This window comes from Martes martes (assembly GCF_963455335.1).
Source record: "Martes martes genome assembly, chromosome: 5".
Lineage (NCBI taxonomy): Eukaryota > Metazoa > Chordata > Mammalia > Carnivora > Mustelidae > Martes > Martes martes.
The window spans coordinates 114,671,550-114,685,768 of NC_137892.1; the positions used below are offsets into that span (position 1 = coordinate 114,671,550).

General features: G+C 35.6%; 1 protein-coding gene across 2 annotated transcripts in view; it reads left to right on the forward strand.

Moving 5' to 3' along the window:
* Window positions 1-14,219, forward strand: part of GABRB2 (gamma-aminobutyric acid type A receptor subunit beta2) — a gene marked incomplete at both ends in the record, with an annotated part of 235,063 nt that overhangs the window by 120,065 nt on the left and 100,779 nt on the right. The gene's annotated exons all lie outside the window — the stretch shown is intronic.

The following is a 14,219-nucleotide window of genomic DNA, read 5'->3' on the forward strand; positions in this document are numbered from 1 at the left end:
CATTGATTTATTTCATAACCTGTCTCCTTTTTGGTGGTCACACTCAGAGGTCATTTGAGATAGAATGGGATTTTGAATCTCTCATCAGTTCTTTGCAATGTTTTCATACCTCATCCCATGAAACAATTGGAAACTAATGATTTTATATCCAGCATTCTAGATAATGAGTAACTTGACTGCTGTGCAGATAGGATATCTCAGCTGTTATGAGGAACTCTAGCTGTGACAAGGAGTCCAACTCTAAGTCATTGCTCTGAGAGGAAATACAAGCATTTATGGCACATTGTTGGTATTTTGTCCATTAAAAAAAAAAAAAAACTTGCAGAGATAATTAAATTTACATGCATTTTTAAGAACTTGATTTTATATTTGTTACTAAATCATCATTTTCACATTTGATCTTTGCAATAAGGAACTACTGAATGAAATTGGCCTGTAGGATTTTGATGATTATTTTTATGTAAGTATTTTTGGGATAACTTTGCATTTTCATAACTTACGATACAATTTAAGAGTAGAATGTTCTTCAAAGTCCAAATTCTTTGGTTGTTTCAAATTGTTGGTGTAAGGATGTGGGTGTTTGTTGTTTTTTTTTTTTTTTAAGTAGATTGCCATGTACTAATATTGAATTTTTATGGTAAGAGAATTTTTCATGATGGAATTTGAATGGAATTTTAAATAATCATAATTTTGCACATAGTTAAAGCACTTGCACTGTTGTTATTTCATTTGAGCTGTTTACAACCCCCTCAGGTAAGTAAAAGATAGCTTTTTATTTTAAAGAACTAATGCCTAAGGGCACAGGCAACACCCAGGTATTTTAAAGTAATTGAATTATAATTCTGACATGAATCTTTTAAAATTAACATGATAATTCTTCAGACTTTTAGAAACTTTAAATTTTAATAAAGGGGCTTTTACATTTCTTATTTCAATTCACAGTTACCTTTTAACAAAAATTTTTCCCCAGCTTTACTGAAATATAAATGATATATATAACATTGTATAAGTTTAAGATGTGTAATGCTATAATTTATTTTGGCGAAATGATTGCCACAGTAGTGTTAGTTAACACATACATTACCTCACACAATTACCCTGTGTGTGTTTGTGTGTGTGTGTTAAGAAATATCTACTCTCTCAGCAACTTTCAAGTATAAAATACGTAGTTGTTAACTATAATCACTATTCTGTAGATACCCAGACCTTATTCATCTTTTAACTGAACACTTGTAACCTTTTAACCACCTTCAACCATCTCCCCCTGGTATCCACCAAGTTACCCTATGTTTCTATGACCTCAGTATTTATTTTTAGATTCCATATATAAATAAGATCATATACTATTGGTCTTTCTCTAACTTATTTCACTTAGTATAATTACCTTAAGTTTTGAGGTGCCTGGGTGGCTCAGTCAGTTGAGCCACCGACTCTTGGTTTAGGCTCAAATCATGATCTCAGGGTTCTGGGATGGAGCCCTCCATCGGCTTCATGCTGAGCAAAGAGTCTGCTTGAGATTCTCTCTCTTCCTCTCCTTCTGCCCTTCCCACAACAAATAAATAAATAAATCTTTAAAAATACCTGCTTAAGTTTTATCTAGTTGTCACAAATCACAAGATTTCCTTTATGACTGAATATTCCATTGTATGCATATATCACATTTTTTAAAACCTATTCATCAGTAGACACTTAGGTCATCTCTATGTCTTGGCTATTGTAAATAATTCTGCAGGGGCACCTGCGTGACTCAGTGGGTTAAGCCTCTGCCTTCGGCTCAGGTCATGATCTCAGGGTCCTGGGATCGAGCCCCACATCGGGCTCTCTGCTCAGCGGGGAGCCTGCTTCCTCTCTCTCTCTGCCTGCCTCTCTGCCTACTTGTGATCTCTCTGTGTTAAATAAAATAAAATATTTAAAAATAAATAAATAAATAAATAAATAAATAAATAATTCTGCAGTGAACATGGAAAAGCAGATATCTCTTTGCTATTGAGATTTCATTTCCTTCATCTACTTACCAAGAAGAAGGATTTCTGGTTGATAGATAGTTCAACTTTTAATTTTTTGAGAAAATTCCATCCTGTTTTCCATGGGGTCTGTACCAGTTTACAACCTCACCATCCGAAAACGAGCTTCCCTTGTGCTCTCTTCCTCTCCTCTTCACATCCTCACTAGCACTTGTTCTCTTGTCTTTTTGATAATAGCCATTCTAAAAAGTGTGAAGTAATATCTCATTATCGCTTTGATTTGTATTTTCCTGATACAAATTCTTTTGCAAGTATATATCCAGTTTCCCCAACACCATTTGCTGAAGAAACTATTTTTTTCCCATTGAGTATTCTTGGTTTCCTTGTCAAGGATGAGCTGACCATATATGTGAGAGTTTATTTCTGTTCCATTGGTCTATGTGTCTGTTTTTATACCAATACTGTACCGTTTTAATCATTATAGCTTTGCGGTATAGTTTGAAATCAGGAAGTGTGATGCCTCCAGCTTTATTATTCTTGTTTAAGATTGCTTTAACTATTCTAAGTCTTTTGTGGTTCCGTACAAATATTAGGATTATTTGTTGCTTTATTTCTGTAAAAATACATTGGAATTTAGATAGGGAATGTATTAAATCTATGAGTGGCTTTGGATAATATAGACATGTAAGTAATATTAATTCTTCTGATATGTGAACATAAGCTATCTTTCCATTTATTTATGTCTTCAGTTTCTCTCATCAATGTCTTATACTTTTCATTGTACAGATCACTTACCTCCTCATTTAAATTTACTCATAACTATTTTATTGTTTTTGATGCTATTATAAATGACATTGTTTATTTTGTTTTTAGAGTTCATGGTTTGTATATAGAAATGCAACTGATTTTTGTATGTTTATTTTGTATCCTGCAACTTTACTGAATTTGTTTATTAGTTCTAACAGATTTTGGGCTGTCTTTCAGGGTTTTCTATACATAAGATCATGTTATCTGCAAACAGAAATAATTTTACTTCTTTCTTACCAATTTGGGTATCTTTTATTTCTTTTTCTTGCCTGATTTTTCTGTCTACGACTTTCAGTACTATGCTGAACAGGAGCACTGAGAGTGGGTACCCTTGTCTTGTTCCTGATCTTAGAGGAAATACTTTTTTTTTTTTTTTTTAAAGATTTTATTTATTTATTTGACAGACAGAGATCACAAGTAGGCAGAGAGACAGGCAGAGAGAGAGGAGGAAGCAGGCTCCCTGCTGAGCAGAGAGCCCGATGCGGGGCTCGATCCCAGGACCCTGAGATCATGACCTGAGCTGAAGGCAGAGGCTTTAACCCGCTGAGCCACCCAGGCGCCCCAGAGGAAATACTTTTAATCATTAACCATTGAGTATGATGTTAGCTATGGATTTGTCATATATAGCCTTTATTATGTTGAAGTACAGTCCTTATATACCAAATTTGTCAAGAGTTCCTATCATGAAAGGGTGTTAGATTTTCTCAAATGCTTTTTCTACATCTATTGAGATGATTTTTATCTTTCATTTTATTAATTTGATGTGTCACATTTATTGATCTATATATAGTGAACCATCCCTACATCCCAGGGACAAATCCCACTTGCTCATGGTATATGATTTTTTTTTTTTTTGTAATGTGATGTTGAATTTGTTTTGCTAGTATTTTGTTGAGAATTCTGTGTCTATATGTAACAGGGATATTAGCCTGTAATTTTCTTGCAGTATTCTTATCTGACTTTGGTGTCTGGGTAATCCAGACCTTGTAAAATGAGTTTGAGAACATTCTTTTCTCTTCAACTTTTTAGAAAAGTCTGAGAAAGACTGATATTAATTTTTATTTAAATTTTTGGAAATAAATAAATATTTGGTAAAATTCATCAGTGAAAACACCTGGTTCTGGTTTTTTTCTTTGTTGAGAAGTTTTTTAAGAATTGATTCAATCTCCTTACTTGTTATTGGTCTGTTCATAGTTTCTAGTTCTTCATGAATCAGTCTTCCTAGATTGTATGTTTCTAAGAGTTTATTACTTTCTTCTAGGTTGTCCGATTTATTGGCATATGATTCTTCATCATAGTCACTTTGATCCTTTGTGTTTCTGTGGTATCAGTTGCAATGTCTCCTCTTTCATCTATAACTTTATTTATTTGAGTTTACTCTTTTTTTGGTTAGTCTGCTAAAGATTTATCAATCTTGTTTATCTTTTTAGAGAGTGAACTCTGTATTTTTTATTTTATTTTATACTTTTTTTTCATTGCTTTTGTTTCTATTTCATTTATTTCTGCTCTAATCTTTATTATTTCATTCTTTCTGCTACCTTTGGGCTTAGTTTGTTCTTTTCTTAGTTTCTTGAGATATAATGGTTGTTTATCTGAAATCTTTCTTTTATCTTGAAACATGTTTGTATCTATAAACTCTCCTCTCAGAACAGCTTTTGCTTTATCCCATAAGTTTTGATATATTGTTTCTGCCTCATTTGTCTTAATATTTTTTTGATTCCCTTTTTATTTCTTTTTTTAATCATTGATGGTTCAGGATTTTTTTAATTTCCATGCATTTGTGCATTTTCCAGCTTTCTTACTGTTATTGATTTCTAGTTTCATACATTTGTGATCAGGAAAGACCCTTGATATAATTTCTGTCTTCTTGAATGTTTTGAGACTTATTTTGTGGCCTAACATATGATCTATCCTAGAAAATATTCTGTGCGTGCTTAAGAGAATATGTATCTTGTTGCTGTTGGATAGAATGTTCTGTATGTCTTTTTGGTTCATTTGGTCTGTAATGTTGTTCAAATCTACTGTTTCCTTATTGATGTCTGTCTAGATAATCTAACTGTTGTTGCGAGTGGGTTATTAAAGTCCCCAACTATTATTGTATTCCATTTATCTCTTGTAGTTAATAGTTTCTTTATATATTAAGGTGCTCCAATGTTGCATAAATGTTTAAAATTATTATATATTTGTGATTAATTTATATAATTATCATTATATGATGACCTTTATCATTATATAATGACCCTGTTTGTCTTTTATGAGCATTTTTAGCTAAAAGTTCATAGGCAGATATTAATATTCCACTCTTTACATCTAAGGCAACAGACTCAAAGAGATAAAGTGATTTGCCCAAGATCGTACAGACACTGAGGAATAATGGCTCTGTGTTGATGTGGTAATTGATAGCTGGCTTAGCATTTAAAGCCACTGATTTTGTAAGGACCAGATTAAGAGGAAGATCCCTAATGTAGAAATCAAGAAAATATCCTATACTTACAAAAAATTGAAACTTATTCATATTTAGCCCGACAGCAAATCACGGCTATATGAATGAATATGAATGAATGGCAATGAAATATGGTGTCATATTGAAAATATATGATATGCAAGTCTTGCTATTTTAAGTAGGTAGTTAAGTAATTAAGCCTATTGAAATGAATTTAGGATCCTGTCCCTTAAACAAGTAACTCTGCAGTTCATGTCTGACATTAGACCTTATTTAACTATTTCTTTCTGTTAAGGAAAATCTAGGCATTCATGTATTTTCCTTCACCCTCTCCCCTCCCTCTTTGCCTCCACCTTTCTCCTTACTTTTCTTCTTCTCTCCCTCATTCCCCTCCTTACTGCCCTTCCTCCCTACCTCTCTCAAGTGCAAATGGCCATAGTAGTGGCTTTACTAAGTCATTATTACCTTGTCTCTATGTCAGTAATTAGTATATTGGTTTAATGTCAGAGAAAATAATATAATTTGATTCTGAGTGAGGGAGTATTAGGATTGAGCTTACTGCAAAGCTTTTTAGTATGTTCCATCCAGGGGTACCTGGGTGGCTCAGTCATTAAATGTCTGCCTTTGGCTCAAGTCCTGGGATGAGCCCCATTTGGGCTCCTTGCATCTGCCTCCCCACATCAGGCTCCCTGTTCAGCGGGAAGCCCTCTCACTCCCCCTGCTTGTGTTCCCTCTCTCGTTGTGTCTCTCTCTGTCAAATAAATAAATAAAATCTTAAAAAAAATATATGTTCCATCCAGAAATGAAAAATAGTGCAAAAGGGACAAGGAGAGTATGATATATCTTTGAAATGGGAATTTTTAGAGACCTAATCTCTTATATTCTGAGCCAAATTAGCTACCATATCAATATCAGCTACATGGTCTCTCTCCCCTCCTTAGAAGGGTAAGATTGTCTTATACTCCTTAACCCCATGTCCAGGTTCCTCACCTGGGGCATGTGAAACACTTGTGTAAAAGGGAGTATGGAATTCTCTCAACTAGATCTATTGGCAGGATACTCACATTGCCAAAACCCCAAAGGTTTCTCTTTTTTTCCCCCATTTGTTGGTATGATTTTATCTCAGCCTATCTCTGGGTGACTTGGATTGGACAGCCTCAGGGTCTCAGAGAATAAGGTTAATGCTCTTATCTTGAATATTGTTGATTTTTCCATCAGTCTCAGCTTTGGTGCTATCTATAGTAAATTAGAGGATCTAAAACTTTCCCAGCAGCTCACAGGGCTATGCCAGGTGTTCACTAGGATAGCCAGTCAGGCATCTCCCTTTAGGATACAAAAAAATAAAAAAATAAATAAAATAAAAATTAAAAAAATCCAATACTCCCCTTGTGGCAGTATCAGAAACCAGTTGTTGCCGGCCTCTCACAGGCTCTGAATACCTACCTTATGTCAGGGAAGTCACCCAACTTACCTGAGCCTCAGTTTCCTCATAGATAAAATAGGAATAATATCTACCACATCAGGTTGTTTGAGGATTAAATGAACTAATTAAGATAAAGAATATAGCACTTTCCTTGGTACATGGTAGACATCTAATGAGCAATAACTTTGGTAATTAATTATTATTATTATAGCACTGATTTTATTATATTTAAAGATTCCTGTACTACCACAGATTTGACCTAACTATGAGATCTTGTAAATCCAGCCAAAGAGACACTCAAAACATTGCCCCTCTCAACTTTTGTAGATCTTATTCTAGCTCTCGCTTTTACAATATAAGTAAGTCTTATTATCTGTAGGGCTGTCTACTTACTCACAGAATGTCTCAGCCAGCTGTGCCTACAGTATAAAATGCAAATTAATTTCTTCTACTTCTGCCACAGGGAAAAGAATTAATAGCTAGCTTCAAAATCAAAAGAGGGAGATTTAAAAGCTCTTTGACACTGTACTTAGATGAAATGAAAGTGCAGTCCATTTAAAAATATAATTCATTTGTGATTTTGCTAATATTCTAAACTGACCAGAGAAGAAAGTCATCACCTGCTGACCATCTAAAGTCTCTGCAATCGATGTAGTAAACACGTCTATGAATGTGTGAGAGTGTGTTGGCTCAGGCCTCTCTTCTTCCTAGAGAAAGTCACCATGCTTTAAGGAAATGAGGAAATAAAAATATGCCTGTTGTTGTCTTATTGAATTCCAATTTGGATATTATATTAAAAAGCTTGCTGTTAGGTTATTGAATGAATAAAGGCTCTATTTTCTTTCAACAGCTTTATTTAAAATAATCTTTATTAAAGAGGTCAATGTAGATTGATACATTTAAACAAATTAAGGTATTGAATCTATATTTACTATGGCACAGGTTAATATATTTTGGATATAGTTTATGCTATGTACTGGTTAATATTTTAGTGAATATACATATGTGATTTTTAAGAACTTGGAGAGAAGTGTTCTCCCACTCCTAAAGTGAAAATTGATTGCACTTAGAATATGTCATTAGATTCAAAATACTCATCACAAAGGAAGTAGTGATTGGATAGGATTCTGAGTTAATGTGTCTAGTGGATGAGAGGTCATTTATTGGATACAGGTAGCTTTCTGGTATTGATTCCTCAAGCTAACCAGACAGGTCACTTGGCTTTTTCAAGCTATGGTTTCTTATCTCTACTATATTGCAATACCTTAAGGTAATGAGATAATCAAGACAGAAAGCTTTGTGCCGTTCTTGTACTGGTATTTCCATAGGTAGCAGCTGTTATCTTTATATCATTATTGTTATCATTATCAATTTCACCTGGAATATTGGGCTCAATTAGAGTCACAACATTTTAAGTGGAATATTTAGCAGTCAGAATAAACAAAATATGAATGGTAGGTAAACCATGGAGTATGATGAATCAGTAGAAGAAATTTACCCGTACATTTACCTTGAGGAACAGAAACCCAGGGAGAGTAGCAGTATTTGAATGTTTTCCAAAAATTACAGCATTTCCTATTAAGAGAGCATTCTGCTCCAAGGGCAAAACGAAGCTAATGACAAAAGATGCCAAAAGGCAATTTTGGACTGAAATATTTTAAAAAAGAAAAGTTCATAGCAGTTAAACCTGGTGAAAATCCAGCAGGTTGTTGAATGCTGTAAGACCATTTTCTGGTAAAAAGGGAATTCTTGCATTGGGCAAGTGATGGGATTATATGATTTCTAAGAAGCTCTGTGTTAATGGTTACTTGGCACCAGCAAAAATATGTAGGACTTTAGTTAAAGGACAATTAGGCGAACTTGGTTTCTGTGAAGATGCAGATCCCATATGCATATACATCTGGGAGCAGTGCTATTTAGGAAAAGATGAAAATCAGATGCTGGCTAAGATTTTAAGTAGATGCTATGTGTGTTTTGCTGATGGTCTGTTGTAATTTATCTAGCAATCTTTCTTTTCTCAGATTTCCTCACACACTCAATGGTAGTGTGAGGATTAAGGCTAAGACCCCCACATTTTCCAGCCTTTCTAAAAAATTTAGAACTCCCTTGAGGGTTTTGATCTCATTAAGGCTTTAAGAATCACCACAGCAGAAGAGAATGTATGTGTGCGTATGTCTGTGTGTGTGTGGGGGGGGGATGTTAAAATCATGAAGCTACCAAGTATTTTAGGTGATCCTAGAATTATTCAAGTTGGAAAAAAAATATTCCTGTGACATTCCAGTGGGAGTTAGACATAATTATTTATCTAGAGAGAATCAAAGAGCATTGCAAATGCTCTGTGGTGTTACTGCATGCAAATTTAATTTGCATCACTGTCCCATTTTGGTATTTTCTTGAATTGTATCTAGCAGTGTGGAAGTGGAGCATTTGTTTCCCCCTCCTTGCTGTGTGCTACTTGGTTGGAATGTGATCACTGCTTAATAATTATTATTCCTTTTTGACAATAAACAAATGCCAGGATGTGTATTTAGAAACTCTGGCATCTTGTGAACATATTATTTGTGATCTTCTGTATCTGGACTTTAGGACTTCTGTTCTTTCAATTCTTCCATTATGAGAAAGTGAAGAATTGACTTAGATATAAAGGGTACACTTTAATGTAGAGTATGAAAAGTGAGAATATTGAACTCTTTCCATCTAAAGCTTTTTGTTTCCCCCAAAGAGAAATCTTGATTTTATTCACATTTAAAATTTTCTCTTTCTGTAGTCTCTATTTTTGCCTTCTGGAATTCCCATGGATAGACCTTGGGTCTCTCACATTTATCTGCCTTGGCTCTGAAATAAAATTTGTAGATTTTTATCTTCCAGATTATTAATATTTATTTTATTCCAAAGAAATTATCATTAGTGGTATTCTATTTTGGCCATCCTTTTCTCAATTTCTAAGAATGCTTTCTCATTCTTTGATTACACGTTTTTGATAGTCACTTGTTTTCTTATGGAATGTCCTTTTTATTTTAAGGATATCATTTTAAATTATTTTCCAAGTTTTCTTCTGCTCTCTTGATCTTTCTAATTCCTTTTGTGATGATGTATGTTTATTTATGTGGCCCTTCTTTTGTTATGCTGATAGTTTTCCTTGTAAGTCTGCTGATCTTGGCAGTCCATTCATATTTGTAAATAAAGGGGTAGTTTGACCAACAAGGTACTGATACAGGTTTTCCGAACTGATATGGGTTTCTTTAGCACTTTTACATGGCTGTTTTCATAGTCAACCTCTTGCCTGAATAAGGAGAAAGGAAGCAGGAGGAGAACGGGGCATGCTGAGCAGGCAGCTTCCCCCTTTAGGAGAGTGGGCTAAGATCCTTCATAGGGAACCAAGGCTCCTCTGAGGCTTAAACACCTTACATAATTTTACCCTTTCATTCCTAGAAGGATCTGATGGACCAACAACTTATCTTTGTTTTTTTTTCCTACTTCCTTTCGTAGCAGTACCCAGGGCTGTTTGGGGCTCTGTGCTGATTCTCTCCTCAGCCCAGTATCTAAACTAGAAACCCAGGCACCCCTTACTCTGTTTAAGAGGCCTTTTTCCAGCATTATCTCAGGGGCAGTCACCACAGCCCGATGTGAGAGAAGCAAGGGGACTTGTCTGTTGGTGGCATGGTGGCTTCTACTCTGTGAACTTCCCAAGTCTGCAAATTCTCTAAGGCAGAGCTTCTCAATTTTTCTGAACATGAGAGTCCCTGGGGAGTTTTTAAAAATCCAAATGAACAGGCCACACCATGGACCTACTGAATCAGTCATTTTAAAAGTTCTGCAGGTGATGACAATGAACAAAGTTGGAAGAGAGTCCTGTAAGGGCACAGTTCTCACACTTTAGCCAGCATGAGAATGTCCTGGAGAGCTTGCTAAATAAACACAGATTGCTGTGTCCCATCCCTGGAATTTCTAACTAAACTGGGTCTGAAGCGAGTCTCAGGATTGCATTTTTCACATTTGCTGGCAATACTAATGCTGCAGGTGTAAAGACCACACTACTCTAGGACTTTAGTGGAAAGATCAGCCCTTTCCTTGGCACTTGTCATGGAAAACTTGTTCTTGTGGTTTTCTCTGTCTGTGTGACCTCATCTACATTCTAACGTTTGTACATTTTTCAAAATTACCAGCCTGTTGATGTAATACTTTCCTGTAATTTATAGTACTATTACGGATTTTTACCATTCCTTCTCCTTACAGTTATTTCTATGAGATTGCAATTAGGCTGGAAAGGCAAATACGCAATCTTAAGCTGGAATTCTCCTTTTTCATACACATAATTCAATTTTTAACTACATATACAATTTTCAACCTCATTTTTAAAATTTAATAGCATATCACAAATATCCCAATTTCTGAAATCCTCTCATAATTTCTCATGTCTGTCTAGTATTCCACCTGTGGCTGAATCATAATTTATTTAGTCAGTTCCTAATTGTAGAACACAAAATAATTCCACTATGTTGCTATTTTTAATAATGTTATAATTTGTGTTTGACTGAAGCTATTTATCATTAAATACAATCATGATTTTATATATGTGTGTGTGTATATATATACACACACACATATGTATATATGGCTCTTCGGTATAATGCAATATGCCATGTTAAACTTAAATTAATTAAAATTTTAAAAACTAAAAATTTAGTTCCTCAGTCTCACTAGGCATATTTCATGTGCTCAGTAGCCACAGGTGACTAGTTCCTGCCATACTGAACAGTGCAAGTATATAGAACATTTTCTTCATTTCAAAAAGTCTGAGTAACAATAATATAAAAAGTAAATTCAAAGAAGTTGAATAACTACATTATAGAAAATATAAAATTTAAAGTCTTTTGATATGGTTTTACATATATCCTGATTTCAAAAACACTTAATGTAAAAGGAAGCCAAAGGGCGTTAGAAGTGAAGTACATCTTCTTAACTGAAAAGGAAACCATTATTTTATTGTTCCTAAGTGGGCAAACCGAAAGGAAGCACAATTCATAGTGTTATCAAATTAACATCTCTCAGTCTCACAGGTGAGAATCTGCCTGTTTTGTTCATTTCCCTTAAGGCACCATTAGGCCATCTCTGCCATGGTGTGCAAAGGGAAGAAGTTTATGAAGTGTGTATACGTACCTTAGTAAATGCTAGCCCAAAAGGTAGAATGTGGGTAGACCATGTTATCCTGGCAGTGATCAAGATTTCCACATGAATTGACAGGTAATTTTGGAATCTAGAGTTTTAGATACAGAGAATTCGGGGAGAAATTTTTTAGCAGTAGACTCAGCCCCTTATTAGCTTTTTGCCCTGTATACATTAATATAAATACTATGCCAAACCCAGGCAAATTAAACACAAAGGCTTCCACCCTCACCTGTATTAAGCTGACTTGGTAACTAAAGGAGCCCAGACCTTAGGAGCTGCTCAACCTTCTGACCATGTTGTAAGCACAGGTATAAAGTTTAGGATGCATTGGCACAGGCTCAGCTTGCAACTCAAAAAACAGCAAGGGTCATCTTCCCCTCCAATTTCCCCCAACTCCCTTCTCCTCTCCATCTCCGCGTGTCGTCCGTGTTATTTCTTATGCTCCACAAATAAGTGAAACCATATGATAATTGACTCTCTCTGCTTGACTTATTTTACTCACCATAATCTCTTCCAGTCCCATCCATGTTGATACAAAAGTTGGGTATTCATCCTTTCTGATGGAGGCACAATACTCCATTGTATATATGGACCATATCTTCCTTATCCAGTCGTCCGTTGAAGAGCATCTTGGTTCTTTTCACAGTCTGGTGACTGTGGCCATTGCTGCTATGAACATTGGGGTACAGATGGCCCTTCTTTTCACTACATCTGTATCTTTGGGGTAAATACCCAGTAGTGCAATTGTGGGGTCATAGGGAAGCTCTAGACTGTGGACTCTGAGAAACAAACTGAGGGTTTTGGAGGGGCGGGGGGTAGGAGGCTGGGTGAGCCTGGTGGTGGGTATCATGGAGGGCACGTATTGCGTGGAGCACTGGGTGTTGTTCATAAACAATGAATTCTGGAACCTGAAAAGAAATTTTAAAAATAAATAAAAATTTAAAAAAGAAAAACAGCAAGGAGAAATTAAAAGGAAACTGATTCCCATATGGGTTCTTAAAGATGGAATGTTTTCTTAAAGACTAAATGAACTCCTAAGTCTCTGGGGACAGAGTGTTGGATGAGGCTCTGTTCAAAACCCTGCATTGTGTGTATTTGTATGTACTTTCTGAAATTGATGGCCACTTTCTTTTGTGTTTCTAATGCTCATTTTTTCCCCCTGCTTTGAAATCTACCATTAAAACTAAAAATGCAGTTTAGGTGCTCACTGTGTATTATACATTTTTCTAATGCAGATCTCATGGGGTAAGGGTGGTGGGCGTACAAACTTGTTTATTTGGTTCTGCTTTAGATCAGAAAAGGTGCCAGTAGTGCTGTCAGCAAAAATTGTCTCTTTTTTGGCTGGGCTTCAACTCATACTTGGTCCTAATTAAGTGAAAATGCCACATTTGTGGCTTTCTTAGCACTTTTAGTGAAAGCTGGAGAGCACTTCATGAAACCTGATGTGAACATCATAAGCCAGAGGGATAAATACGCCCACAGACCTTCCTTGAAGCATTTCCAGAAGACTCATGTTGTTTTGTTACATAGTTGCAGCCCAGTGAATTATAACTCAGACTGACTTTTCTCAGTTCCTGAATCTAGCTCCTTGTGTTACCACTTGAAGATATTTTCCCTTTAGTAGTGTTTCAATACTGTTAATTTGTTTTTGCAAATCTAATACCTTTTTATTCTTGATAGTTTCCAGAGTTTACCTTCTGTCTCTGCTCCCACCTCCACTGTAGCCAGTACCATGATTATTATATTTATTGTCATCATGTTCTATACCAACAATAATAGTAACTATCACTTATTAAATGTTTACTTTGTATGAGACATGGTGCTGTGTATGTACATACATGATCTCAGCTAAATATCTCATATGACAGCTACTAATATTATTTCTTCTTTACAAATGAGGATGTAGTGCCTTAATGAGGTTGTGTAACTTACAAAAGGACAAACAGGTTAACAGGTGAATGTGTAGTTAGAGAAAACAGAATCCAGTGTAGCTAGCTTAAACAGGAAGAGACTTATTTGGCTTCCTGAATTCTAGGGAAGACTGAAGGAACAGACTCTAGATTGGGCCTTTATGTATAATTCCTACAATCATAGCTGGGGCCTGTACTGGCAAGGCAGTACTCATGCCGGAGTATTATGACTGCCTACTGAACTAAAGAGCCACTGTCCTAGTTGCTAGACCAAGAGCATACTGTTTTTCACGTAATCGGTACCAATAAAAGGTGTTAAATGCTGAACCTCTCTCTCGAGTTCTGAATTCAGGTCTCCAGCAAGTGTATCTGATTGTCAGAGCCTGGATCGCATTTAGAACTATAGGCAAAAGTGAGGAATGTAGTCAGGCAGTACTCATTATTGAGCAGAGTGGCCAAGCTGAGATGTGAACCCTGATCAGTCTGATTTTAGAGCCCATGTC